The 11,919-nt window shown below is 44.2% G+C and overlaps 1 long non-coding RNA gene across 2 annotated transcripts; it reads left to right on the top strand.

Moving 5' to 3' along the window:
- The first annotated feature begins 3,170 nt into the window (after positions 1–3,170).
- LOC111266127 (uncharacterized) lies at positions 3,171–10,587 on the top strand. 2 transcript variants are annotated; one of them, XR_015313312.1, is made up of 2 exons: positions 3,171–3,564; positions 8,469–10,587. It is a non-coding gene; the product is annotated as an uncharacterized LOC111266127 (long non-coding RNA). The 2 variants fall into 2 exon arrangements; XR_002683889.2 differs by lacking the exon at positions 3,171–3,564 and adding an exon at positions 6,824–7,077.
- The last annotated feature ends 1,332 nt before the right edge of the window (positions 10,588–11,919 follow it).

Raw genomic sequence — 11,919 nt, 5'->3', positions numbered from 1 at the left:
ATATAGATTGCCTTACAACAACAACAGTTAACTAAAATGGCCCCTTTCTCATAATAAAACTCGAACAGGGGTTGACAAGCATAAGTAAGCATCATCAGAGATACAATTTTCACTCTAGTTAACATAATTACAGAGCCACTGAAGTATGCCACTTCACCGGCGTAACTTCGAAACGAAAATGCCTCTTGCGCTGCCTTTCACACGTCGCAAAATCAATGAAGAAAAGGAAAGATGTATATGGATTAACCAGGGAGCGATAATACGGCAATCAATTATCTTACTTTCCACCTGTCTACCGAGTTGGCAAGATCACTGTAGTTAATTTAGCCAAAATAGGAGTACACCTGGAAGCCCTGCAAATCGCTGGTATCTCTCGAATGAGACTCATTAACTTCTCTTCCCAGTTTCGTTGTCTCCCGTCCTCTCCTTATCGTTCTTACTTTTCGTCGCTTATGATGAGAATCGCAGCAACACCGTGGAAATCGACCGCAGCGGACTGCATACAGATTTCAACCGAACACAAAGGACCTTTTCTACTCATAGACCCGGAGCGAATCGTGGCGTGGCGTCGCTTGCAAAAAGAAGAAGCTAAGAAGACTAGACACTGCTGCAAGCTCAAAAAAGCGCTGGCAACCTTCGAAAATGGTGGACGCTTTCTCAACCATCGTACCGACACCACCGAAAGACGGAAGGAAGACTGCAGGACGACAGAGCGACGGCCATATGTAGCGCATAATGTCGTCGACGTATCTCATAAACTCGTCGTTTTTATATGGATGCTATCGCCATTCGACACGAGCTGCCATCTGGTGTCGAACCTCTGGTTTTGGTTTGATTTTTTTTGATAGCCGAGCAAATTACTTTCGTCCATGTTCGTATAGAATATAAAATGAGAACACTGCTACGCGTCGTGTCATTTTGCCGTAGTGCGATAATATCGCAGTGGCAGAATTGGCATTTTCCGCCTGGCCATCGCAGCTGATATTCAGTAATGTTGAAGGGCTAACTGACAATAATCACGATAATAACAATAATAGCACACGTGGAAAGGGTGGCGGTAGGTAATCAGTTGGCTGCAGGAGAGGGAAGCCCGACACAGCGATGACCAAAGAAGATGAGAAAAAGCCGCGTAAAAGATAAAAAAAAAAACATTATGTTGTACTACCAATATTTTGATGTCTCTTTGATTTTATTGTCTGCTCTTTGTTGAGTCATCCGCTGTCGTCTGTACCGTAACAGCGAAAAGTGGTGCATAATAACTTATAGATGCTGCAACAGCTTTTTCTTCCTGAAGCCGTTATCTACAGGTCCAGCGATGGTCAGCCGCGTGCGTTCTGTTCGACTTTACCATTGTCATCTGTTCCGCAGTCACTAATAGTCATATTTAATAACGTTAGAAAACCACTTGAGCAGTATTGGGATAATATTGACTGTCGCCGAAGGCACAAACGTTACGCAATAGAGAAAACCAAGGAAAAAATCTTCGTTCGGCTTGAAGCGTCTTGCACCAGGCTGTACAGTGCAGTGTCTCTCATGGTTGTCGTTAGCATTGTCAGACGCAGTTCATCAATGTCTGATGCCGCTCGAGTTAAGATTCATGTGTGGGCGACGAATCATCTCGTTTCCTTAACCGTATTTCAATGTGGATTAAGTCATTTACCATGCATGTATCCGTCTGTATGTCGCCCCCCAATAGGAAATTGTTTCAGCCAGTAGCAGAAGAAACGCTCCGTCGCACTTGGGTACGAAATAGCTACTGTCTCTAGTATGGTGATCAAGTGACGCCTTTATACGGCTTCTAATTAGACAGCCGGTAAGCAAGCTGGAAGGTAACATTCTATTGAGCCTACTACCGATGGCTTTGGAAACCGACGGAGAAAATCGTCGCGTAAGGATCGTCGCTGCGGCCAGGCCGTCGACACCAAGCGCTGCTGACGCTGTTACTAGTGGACACCGCGACCCAATTTCAACGGGCAAGCGTATTCGCTAGACATCAGCATCTTCAGTAGCATTACCGCAGCTCGCATCTCCGTCCCAACCGCAATATCGATAACAAAACCGCAACGCTTCGAATTACTCTGCTGTTGTTACAACAAATAGATGTTTAACAGGAAGCTATCGTCGGCGTAAAACGCCAGCAGCAGCCGTTGTTACTACACGACAACTGAAGTAAAGAGTGATTCTGATCCAGTAAAATTTCAACTGCCGCAATCAAAGCAACAATCTAAATGCAGAGTAACTCACTTAGGGTGAGTTACTCTGCATTTAGACTAATGGAAAGCCGAGCAAGTTGTTCCGGAACAAGACGTCTATTTGGCTTGGTAAATGTATACCTGTCAGCTATTGGTACTTGATTCAGTGTCATGATATTCTAGCGATATAGATCTATAGAAACTGAGAGTAGAACCTGCTTTATGGCATTATTAGAACGCCCAAACCTTTCAGGTAGCCGGTAACATCTCTGATATCACCATATGGTATTGTGCTCTATACAAAATGCTTTTCCTTTACACACGCTATAACGCAGCGTAGATCAGCGTAAAGGCTAGTTCTTGCGTAAGCCTCATTGACCAAGCACGTACAACGCTCACAGATAGTTAATTTACTAAGTTGATATTGAAGTGAACTATAATTTCAAAGTGAGAAACAACCACTTCCAGTTTTGAGGTAACTAGAAATTTACGCCAATCCACAACGACGCTGCGGTTCATTCTACAGCTACCCACATAAAATCCGACGTGGGTTTATAGAAAATTGTTGAATATACTGTGTGTATGCTGACTCTATCATCTTGCCCCATTATTTTCTTGTAAAATGTTGTCTTTCCAGAATGAGCTGTTGTGTATTTGCAGTTAAAATCGTATCGCCGGTTCTAACGGTCGAGTCCTGGTTATATTGTTAGCTGTATCATTTCTAGTTATCCTCGTGTTTGCCTTTTACGAACGGGTGCGCCCCGCTGAATCTCAATAGAAGAGATGGGCGCTTGCTCGGCCGTCTGCCAATTCTGTCCAGTAATTACTGGCCTATCGATGGTGACGAAATGCATTTTGAGTTGATCGGTGTTCATACCTGACGCGATGGCGTGGCATGGTGCGAACTCGTATGTTTCTATAGTTGAGCTCTTCTATCACAGTAAACAGCCGTTGGTCCTAGCTCAAACGTAACTGCGAGCGAGCCGCTGATGTTTCGGAATAATAACAGATAGAACAACGCTGGACGAATCCGCACGAATTTATTGGCCGACAGAGAAGAGTACAGCATACGAAAGAACAGAAAATAGTCCTCGACCACACAACAACTGCCCCGGGTGGCCATCATCTCGAAACTAGGACGAGATGCTGTGATACAGAAACACGAGGCCATTAAAGTTGAAGATATTACTAGAAAGTAACGATACATAAATCGGCAATTAATCCTAATCGGTTGATTTTGCAAATACTTGCACAGTCTCAGCAGGAGATAAGGTACGTTCGCCAAGTGCAAGCAAATTATATTGCGGCGGATGGATGAGAGCCCGGAATAACAACTAGACAATGGAAATCAACGTGAAACCGTAATAACAACGTAAGTATGACCGTAAGAGCTCTAATAAACACTACGGCTTTTGCCGCTATCGTAACAGAATAAACAGTAGAAGCATCGACTATAACTATGGGAGTTGTTATAGCGCAGCTTAGTATTAGACGCTAACAATAACTGTAGGACAGTTTGCCTGACGACGTCATCTTGGTACCTATGTAGATCCTGCTGATTGTTCACAGGACATTTTTATTGGCTGATCGATCTACTGTAGAAAATATACACACCAATTAAATAGAACGTAACGCATGTTTCGTACTACAGCAGTCAGTGCTGGAATACTATAATGTGTGTGTACATTCTGGGTTTAACTTTCCGCCGATGCTGACCTTTTTCGCCGCGACCACTCTCTAATAGTGCCGGTCCTCGGTCGACGACCGTGGCTTTGAAACCGTTGGGTGCGGCGGAAGCTATAATCATCAACAATGTCATTGTCATCATACCCATCACCATCATGGTCATCAGGATCATCGTCGCCACCAGTTCAGAAAAATGCGCCCCATCGTGAGCGTGACATTAGACTAGCGGAACGTGGCCATGTTCAATGTAAGCAGTGATGTCATATTGCCGAAGAACGACGGCAAGTCATTTTGGCGTTGCTCGTAGAATCACCACAATTAACTATTGAAACCGCACGTTCCTGTGGCAAGAGCACACTGTTGTGTGGAATAGTTGCTCGATATAACCAGTCGATAAATCCGTTAGTTAGCCGTGCGATTCAGTTAACAGTGATGATCTATTTCAAAAGAAGACATTGCTGCTGCTGCTGCTGCAATTGCTTACCACCTATCTGCGTGTACGACTTCGGCTGCGGTGCATAGCGGAAGTGGTAGCTATGCCCTTACCTCAGCCATTGATTGTTGTCAATATCAGGTGCCAATATCATTTCAGCTGGCCGGGAGACCTCATACCGGCGCGACCTCGCGTTCTTTGCTCCATCGGTTTCTAATGATTTCGGTTTTCTTGTGTGCCCATGCTACTACTAGTCCTTGTACCTTTCATATCTATTTCATCCTGAACCGTTTCTAGTTTTTGTTAAAAATTTAGAACGCATTGTCTACAATATTTCTCTGTCTCGGTATCTAGCGAATGCCGGTGTTATGCGGCTCGCTCGTTTGCTGTTCGTCCCGTCCATCTGATCCGCCGATCGCTATTTTTTTCGTGTCATAAAAATAGATTTTCCCTCAAGGACGAGGCACAGTAAGACGATGGCGACAAGATAGCAAGCATCGTTTTGTTGTGCAGAATATATATATATATATATATATGTATACTTTGTCATTTTGCAGCGTTTGCTCAAAGACCGTTTGTCGTCGACGGTGAACCAGTCAGCTCGATAAAGAAACCGCAAAGGTGTGCGATCGAGACTGCCGAATCGTCCCCTAATTTTACATTCATTAACCATATTTTTTGTCCGTGATGGATATATCTGTGGCGCGTCTGCATGGAGAACAACCCCTCAATCGCATTACTTTAGTCTGCATAACAGCCAGTCGACAAAGTTAACCAGCCCCTAATTTTGCTATTTTAACGATTGTCGTCGAGCCAACCCACGTGAATTTGCCACCTCAGACAATTTCAATTATTCGACATGTTCACACTCGGCTTTTAGAGATAAGGTGTGCTTTTTTATCTTCCAATTAATACTAGGAAAAGTATTTTGTCGTTCCTACTGTTCGGCCCTATTTGTTTTCTCTGACTTTCTTTGCTAGGGCATAGGGGAAAAACGAAAAGCCCCATCTGACCGTGACACGACACTGAGTTAGCTGCTATTGTCGTTAAAGAAACCTACGCCCAATTATGTTTGTTGTTTTTAGAGCAACCGATAACAAACACCGATTCCAACTACGACACCACAGGGTCGACAGCAGATACATACCAATATACGTATGATTATAATGGACAGTCAAGACAATCATCTAAAGAACTCGAAACTACCAAGCCTGTTCGCTATGAAACAGCTATCCACTACTAGTCACGCCAATAGCATCAAAACAGGAAAAAATCGAGAGCCCGAGAAAACAGCAGATAGATCCGACAGCTACGAGAGACGCTACGTATTGGTCCATGAGGACAAAAGTTGATTGCGATTATAGCACAGTGTTGCAATGCCTAGGGTAGAAGATCATATCGAATTCAAACTTCGGCTCTATGATGGGGCGCTGTAAATCTTTTGGGACTGGCTTAGCCTGCGTGTGGTCTTACGAAATTACAGGAATCGTATTGGTAGATAGGATACGCAAACCTGCTAAAAATGTACAGGCTTGCACAACGTATGTGTGAAGTCGCATGAATGATAGGCCAAGAAATTAGTTGAAATCTGTAGAGATTCCATAATCAGAAGACTGTTCAGTTTAGAATTATTTATAAATTTTCAATTAATTGATTTCATTAGAAGGCAAACTGATGATTTTATTTGTTGCAAGTATCAGTGAAACTCCCATCATTCACTTCCCCTGTCAACGTAGTTTGCTCACGACGTTTACGACGGCCACAGGAGCCGATCTGGGTCAGTATATCTGGCGTCCATTACAATCGCTAGATACAATTGCGGTTAAAGTCGTACGCAATCGCTCAGTGAGTCAAATGTAAGAGGCTAGTGGAACTCGAGCACAAATTTGCGTAGACAGAGTGACCGACCAACGACTAATGCTTTCACTTGCTCACACGCTCGCTGGTGCTTACGCCCACTCCGCATTGTTCTCATATGTTTATTTAACCCGACAGTAATATTGTCGAATCAAGAGCCCAACGTCGCGGCCAAGTGGATTGACAATAGCGTCAATGCCATTAAGAGAAAACACAAGGCAAACGGAGGTCCTTGAGGCAGACCGGTACGTAGCGGTAACGTGCTGCACGAAATGGGCTTCCTGGCGTCCAGCTTCAACAGTTGATGACGACTGTTGAGAGAAAGGCACACCGCGAAGTGCACAGTCGTCAAGGTAAGACAACCGAGCACGTTCACAACGAACTAGCCTCACGAGGATTCAAAATGACATCACTGGAATCATTTTGAATTGCTGGCTTCCACTAGAACTTGCCTAGTAGAAGGAATTTCGAAAGATGCATAATATTTAATACTATATTACATATATAATGCATGTTAGATTATTTAATACAGGGTATATGCAGCAGCAAATACCCGTACCGTATGCAGCAGGCTGAGGTCCTGCTTGGTTCGCTCGTTTAACGGCCAGCATTTTTCGACAACTCATTATTGTTTTATATAGACATACGTGTCTTATGGTAACAGCGGAATAGAAATGTAACGAAGCCGGCTGGATGCACAGATGGTCGACGCAGGAAGTCACTTGCAGTGTCACTTCTCCCTGAGAGGCGAGTGCCATATCTTCAACGCTAGTGACTGGTCTATCCAACCATTTTAGACTTTGAAAGGTGACTGCACCAGTCATTTTGTCTTGCGCCGTACAGAGCCGAGACGCGTAGCAATGCTCTACAGTACTAGATACCGCGTATGCTTTCGTGTCGATGTAGTAGGTTCGTATCATATAAATGAATACGATGTAGAGATTATAGCCATGATTCTAATGTATCACGCTGTTAGGTATAGAGCCTAAGAAGCGGAATTGATGAATGAAAGCAGCTAGTGGTACAGGACTGGCCGGTTGCTAACGGTCAATCGAATGAGATTATGGCAAAGTTAACAGCTTCTGATAGAAAAACAAAATCTATGGAAATAAGCAGAGTCTGCCAGAATAGACATGCTGCTGTAAACGAGTGTACAACGAAAAATCTCTAGTGAGTAAAAAAACACGCGATATTCTGGTGTTAACGAGAGGATTTCGTGCAACCCGCGCACTTTCCCGTTATTCGAAAAGTCACCCAAGAGATTTACACAGAAATGGTACGACAGATCCTATATTCTGCGTGCATGACATCAGCCATAAGCGTGGGCCGCGCGTTAAATCGCCGATAGTTGGATATACATAATGTGTGCCATACTGTAGAGGCTAAGTGACGCTAGAAGTGGTGCAGACGTCCGCGCCGTTCCTCTTCCGAGCAGTTCGTCAGTATCACCACATGTGAAAAATCCATCCGAACGAAGGAAAAACGCAATGAAGTATAGGCACTAGTACTCACCCTAAGCAGTACTGTAAGTAGCTACTGCAACGGCCAGTCAACAACAATCGAACATCAGCGGCAGACGTTAGAGCCCGCGTTCGGGCAACAATAAAAAGCGGTTACTCTTCTTCATTAGTTCTATAGGTAATTAATAAAACTGGAGTAACGCTTCGACGTCTGTCTGAGGGCAAGGCGGAATGGAGTCGCCCATTGGATCACCGGCGTTAGCGATTTTTTTCAGGTTGATGCTGTTGGGCGTTATGAGTACTCTTATTGCCGTTGAGGCGTTGTTACTGTTGCTGTTGTTTTATTATTTTAATATGGTAAAACTAAAAGCAGACGCCAAACAATAGGACACTGCGGGGTAGAGTTTAACAGAATCGAGTCGTGGCAGAAGCATCGATAGCGGTGGCTATTAGCTACTGGTAACAACAGCGGATACGGCCTTGACAGTCAGGTGGTAAGATGGCACCTACAGACGTTTCCCAGTAGAAACAACAAGAGTGATAACGAGCAGTCAGTCGAACGAGACGGGAACGAAAGCTGCTCGTCATAGAGTAACTTCACTATTTATACATTCGTGTATTTTTTTTAGGAAGCTGAGGGCAAATGAAAAATGCGAAATGGACTTCTGCAATATTTGTCTGACACTGTAGGAGTGTCACCTACTAACCCCTGCATTTTGCAACGTTAGCCCTGTGCGTGCCACTTGATTAGAATATCTTTATATTTGGATAAAAGCAAAGCGGTAAATGAGGCGTCAGTCGATTTTGTACTATAGAAAACGAAAATAATCGATGTTTCAGATTCAACGTAGCAATGCTCACAAGATAGCAAAGAAGTTAAGTCAATAACTAGCTGGTGGACTGCCTAGAAAGCGGCTACGGGATATGGCGCAGGACGGAAGGCCCGACTGGACAAACAAACCAGAGGACCATACAGGGCTGGACGGTGCCGTTGTATTAAGCAAACACCTATATGGCAATTGCCAGCTGGAAGTGCAAGAAGAATTGCCCCTCTGTCGTTCCTTCTTCAGCTGTTAATATTAAATAATCGGGCTGTTTTATTCTGGAAAACCTTGCCTACGTTGTATGTAAAACACCTTTCGCTGGTTTATAATCAAGTTATATCCGATGAATGAATGCTAATGATTTTATCATTAGTGAGTTCCACATACGTCACAACAGTGAACGTTAAGTTCAAATAGACAACCAATAGCTACAATTTGAATAGTACTATTTACACGTAGCCGCCAAAAACTATATGACATGAGAGGACAATTTGGTCCTGTGTAAACGAACTCTTATAACAGCTGTAGTTTCAAAAGGGTCAAGGATAATAAGGCTTAATAATAAAATAAACACGAAAACATTACACATTTAATGGGACGTTTTTCTTTTTGCAGACAATGGCCTTGTGTAATCGGGGCGTGTTCATACCGCTCACCTCGAGCCCTAGCGTATAGTCAGCCAGAAATATCAGTGACCGTGAAAAAACGGTAACGGAGTAGTGATAGGTAGAATGTCTAATGTCGAATTCACTGTTAACCTATACTTATATAGCGTCTCAGAGATTTTACAGCGGTCATGAAATTGATGACAAATAGGGCTGAGCAACAAAACGATAAGAAAAAAGCTGTACATTTAATGTCTTGTTTTTTCCCCGCTATAAGTCGCCTTGATTTGAAATAACCCTATTTTTAGTAGCCGAACGCTATTACATATAGACAACGGAATTACGACCAGCATCGGTGATTTAGCTAGCCCATCGCCATTGCAGCAGGATTGCTATACTCGCTGTAACGGGTCCAAAGGCAGCGCTACTTTCGATGGCGTCGACGCTAAGCGTTGGAAGGTCAGCCATCGGCCATTTCGCCGGGCTCCGCTTACCCGTCGATGCAGCAGTGACAGTATCAGTGGTCCTGCCTTGCAGATAAGATAATTTTGTTCGTTTTCAGCAGTGCAAACTACAAATGCTATGATCATGCTTGCCTCATGTAACGTATACCCCTCAGCAACGGGTGTTTTAAAAATGTTCGTACTGAAAATGGCGGCTCAATTAAGTAATTACCCGTGATATGAGCATTGAATTAGAATTACAATGCGCGTGTATCTTTGTTCGTTTTATATTTCCTTGGATTAACTAGCGGTTCGTTTAGGTTGCCTGTTTATTTTCTATTATCTAACTATAATCATAAATGAACTCACAGCCTCTCTGCTGCGTCGTTCCGCCTCGCATTTCTTTTGCAGCTCGTCGCATTTTTCTTTGGCCTCTTCGGCCTCATCCTTCAGTGCCCTCATTTTCTTCTTGAGGGTATCGAGCAAAGTTGACCCGCTCGTCTGGTTCGACATGTTTCGAGTGTTTTGTGTGGGTGGAGACGTTTGTCAACTAGAGCACAACAATGATGTGACGCTGATCCTTTCCAGACCCTTTTTTTTTTTTTTAATTATACTTCTTCGATGTCGTTGAGTGCCGTTGGTCGGTGTCTGTTAAATATCGAAACTGCTGCTGTTGCTGTCGTCGTCGAAATGGGTGGAGTATTCCTTTGTCAATGCTTGTCAAAGCTAACGGTAAATTGACACTTACAAAGATCTCTTATATATCGGTATCACTTTCTTTTCTTCACGACAGATCAAAACCACATATACACAGATCTCACAAAAAACAGACGAAGAACTTTAAACTTGAAGTTTTTCTGGTTGCTTTGTTTTTGATACTGCCACCGTTCACCCACTTAAGCGCTCAGTGATCAACAGTGAAGAATGATGCGCAAATCGATCACAACTATATGCTGAGCTAAACACACACGCCTGGGGAATTACACACTTTACTAGGCAAGGTTCATCTAGTTTTGCGGTATGTCGTGACTACGTTTAACTTGAAGCGCTCGATCGAAATGATTCCAATTTAGCAATTCATTCCACAGAGCACGCGTTGGTCTAGACCAACAAAAATGGCAGCGAGTGGCAAACAAGTGCAGTTGAAAAATCCAACGCCTCTGTCTAAATCGAATTAATGGGCACGGTAGCAATTCAATGTAGCTCTAATTCAGTGCAGTCTGGTTTATTAGTTCAACCTTGCTACTGGACAAACAACACCCCGCCGACCGACACAAGTGTAGACTGACTGCCGCTCCTTGCGTCGCTCCGTAGACGACAACGACGGTGGATGGCGGCTGAAGTTCCCTCACTCTTTCGTACGAACAGACGGACAGACACACAAATACAGTGCGCACCAACGCTAGCCAGAAACGGCAACGACAGTAACAGTAGCGAAATAGACGAGAAGCGGGCGCAGCGGATCCCAATCACCAGCACACGCTGCTGATCCAATCCTATAACCGCCTTGTCTTCTCTGTTGTAGCACGTCGGCGGTATCGGGCTGGACGCGGAGCGATATGGGTTGCACGCACAGCAAACGAGATCCATGGACAACTACGACGTTTAGACGACGCGGGGCTACACAAATGGGCAGAATGCACCAGCGATGAAAGCCACCAGGTAGCTAAAAAATCCAGGGGGCTGCTAAGTGAAGATTATGAGTAAGAAAATGATTTTCGAAGTTGTCCTCTGCCACCATCTACCCCCAAGTGTTCTATACGACTGCGTAAACTATTCAGGCGACACACCCAATGACGTGGGGCGTGTTTGTAGAGCAGAGAAGGTGGCTGGCTATGTATGCCGTCGGGCTAGCTTGCTGCCGGCGGCATATGGTACTCATACAGCTCTGATCGCTGCCGTGTTAATTTTTTTATTCATTGCAAACACACAGTCACACAAAGAAATGCATACCGACAAGGTTCCGACAGACAAAACATTACCTAGCGGCAGCCGTTTCGCTGCACACCGGCAGGCGGATCGGCTGCATATTGACGCACGGTTGGCGCGCCGGGACGCCGCTCTCAACAAGCGACGAGGGAGGTGACTGGAACGTAAGCGCGCATAAGCTGGCAAAGTCAATACACCCGACAACGACGGACACGTTGTTTGGAATAATGGTGACTATATGAATAGAAAAGGGAATAACTATTGATAATCACGAATAAATTTTCCGGCCACTCTGTGGTTGAGTCTCCGTAGGGAACGAAGTTAAAGAGCGATGATACTGCATCACTCATACGGCTGACATTCAGAAAGTTCACTCGGCTTATTATGTATAGCTATGATATAATAGTCAAGTATGCGCAGAACATGGATTAAAATAGATATCCAAAAAACGTTTCAGTGCCCCATTGTTCAATGAATGTTTACGAATAGA

This window comes from Varroa jacobsoni, unplaced genomic scaffold (assembly GCF_002532875.2).
Source record: "Varroa jacobsoni isolate VJ856 unplaced genomic scaffold, vjacob_1.0 scaffold_1055, whole genome shotgun sequence".
NCBI lineage: Eukaryota > Metazoa > Arthropoda > Arachnida > Mesostigmata > Varroidae > Varroa > Varroa jacobsoni.
Note: the sequence above shows the minus strand (reverse complement) of the source record. Positions and strands in the feature narration are given on the sequence as shown.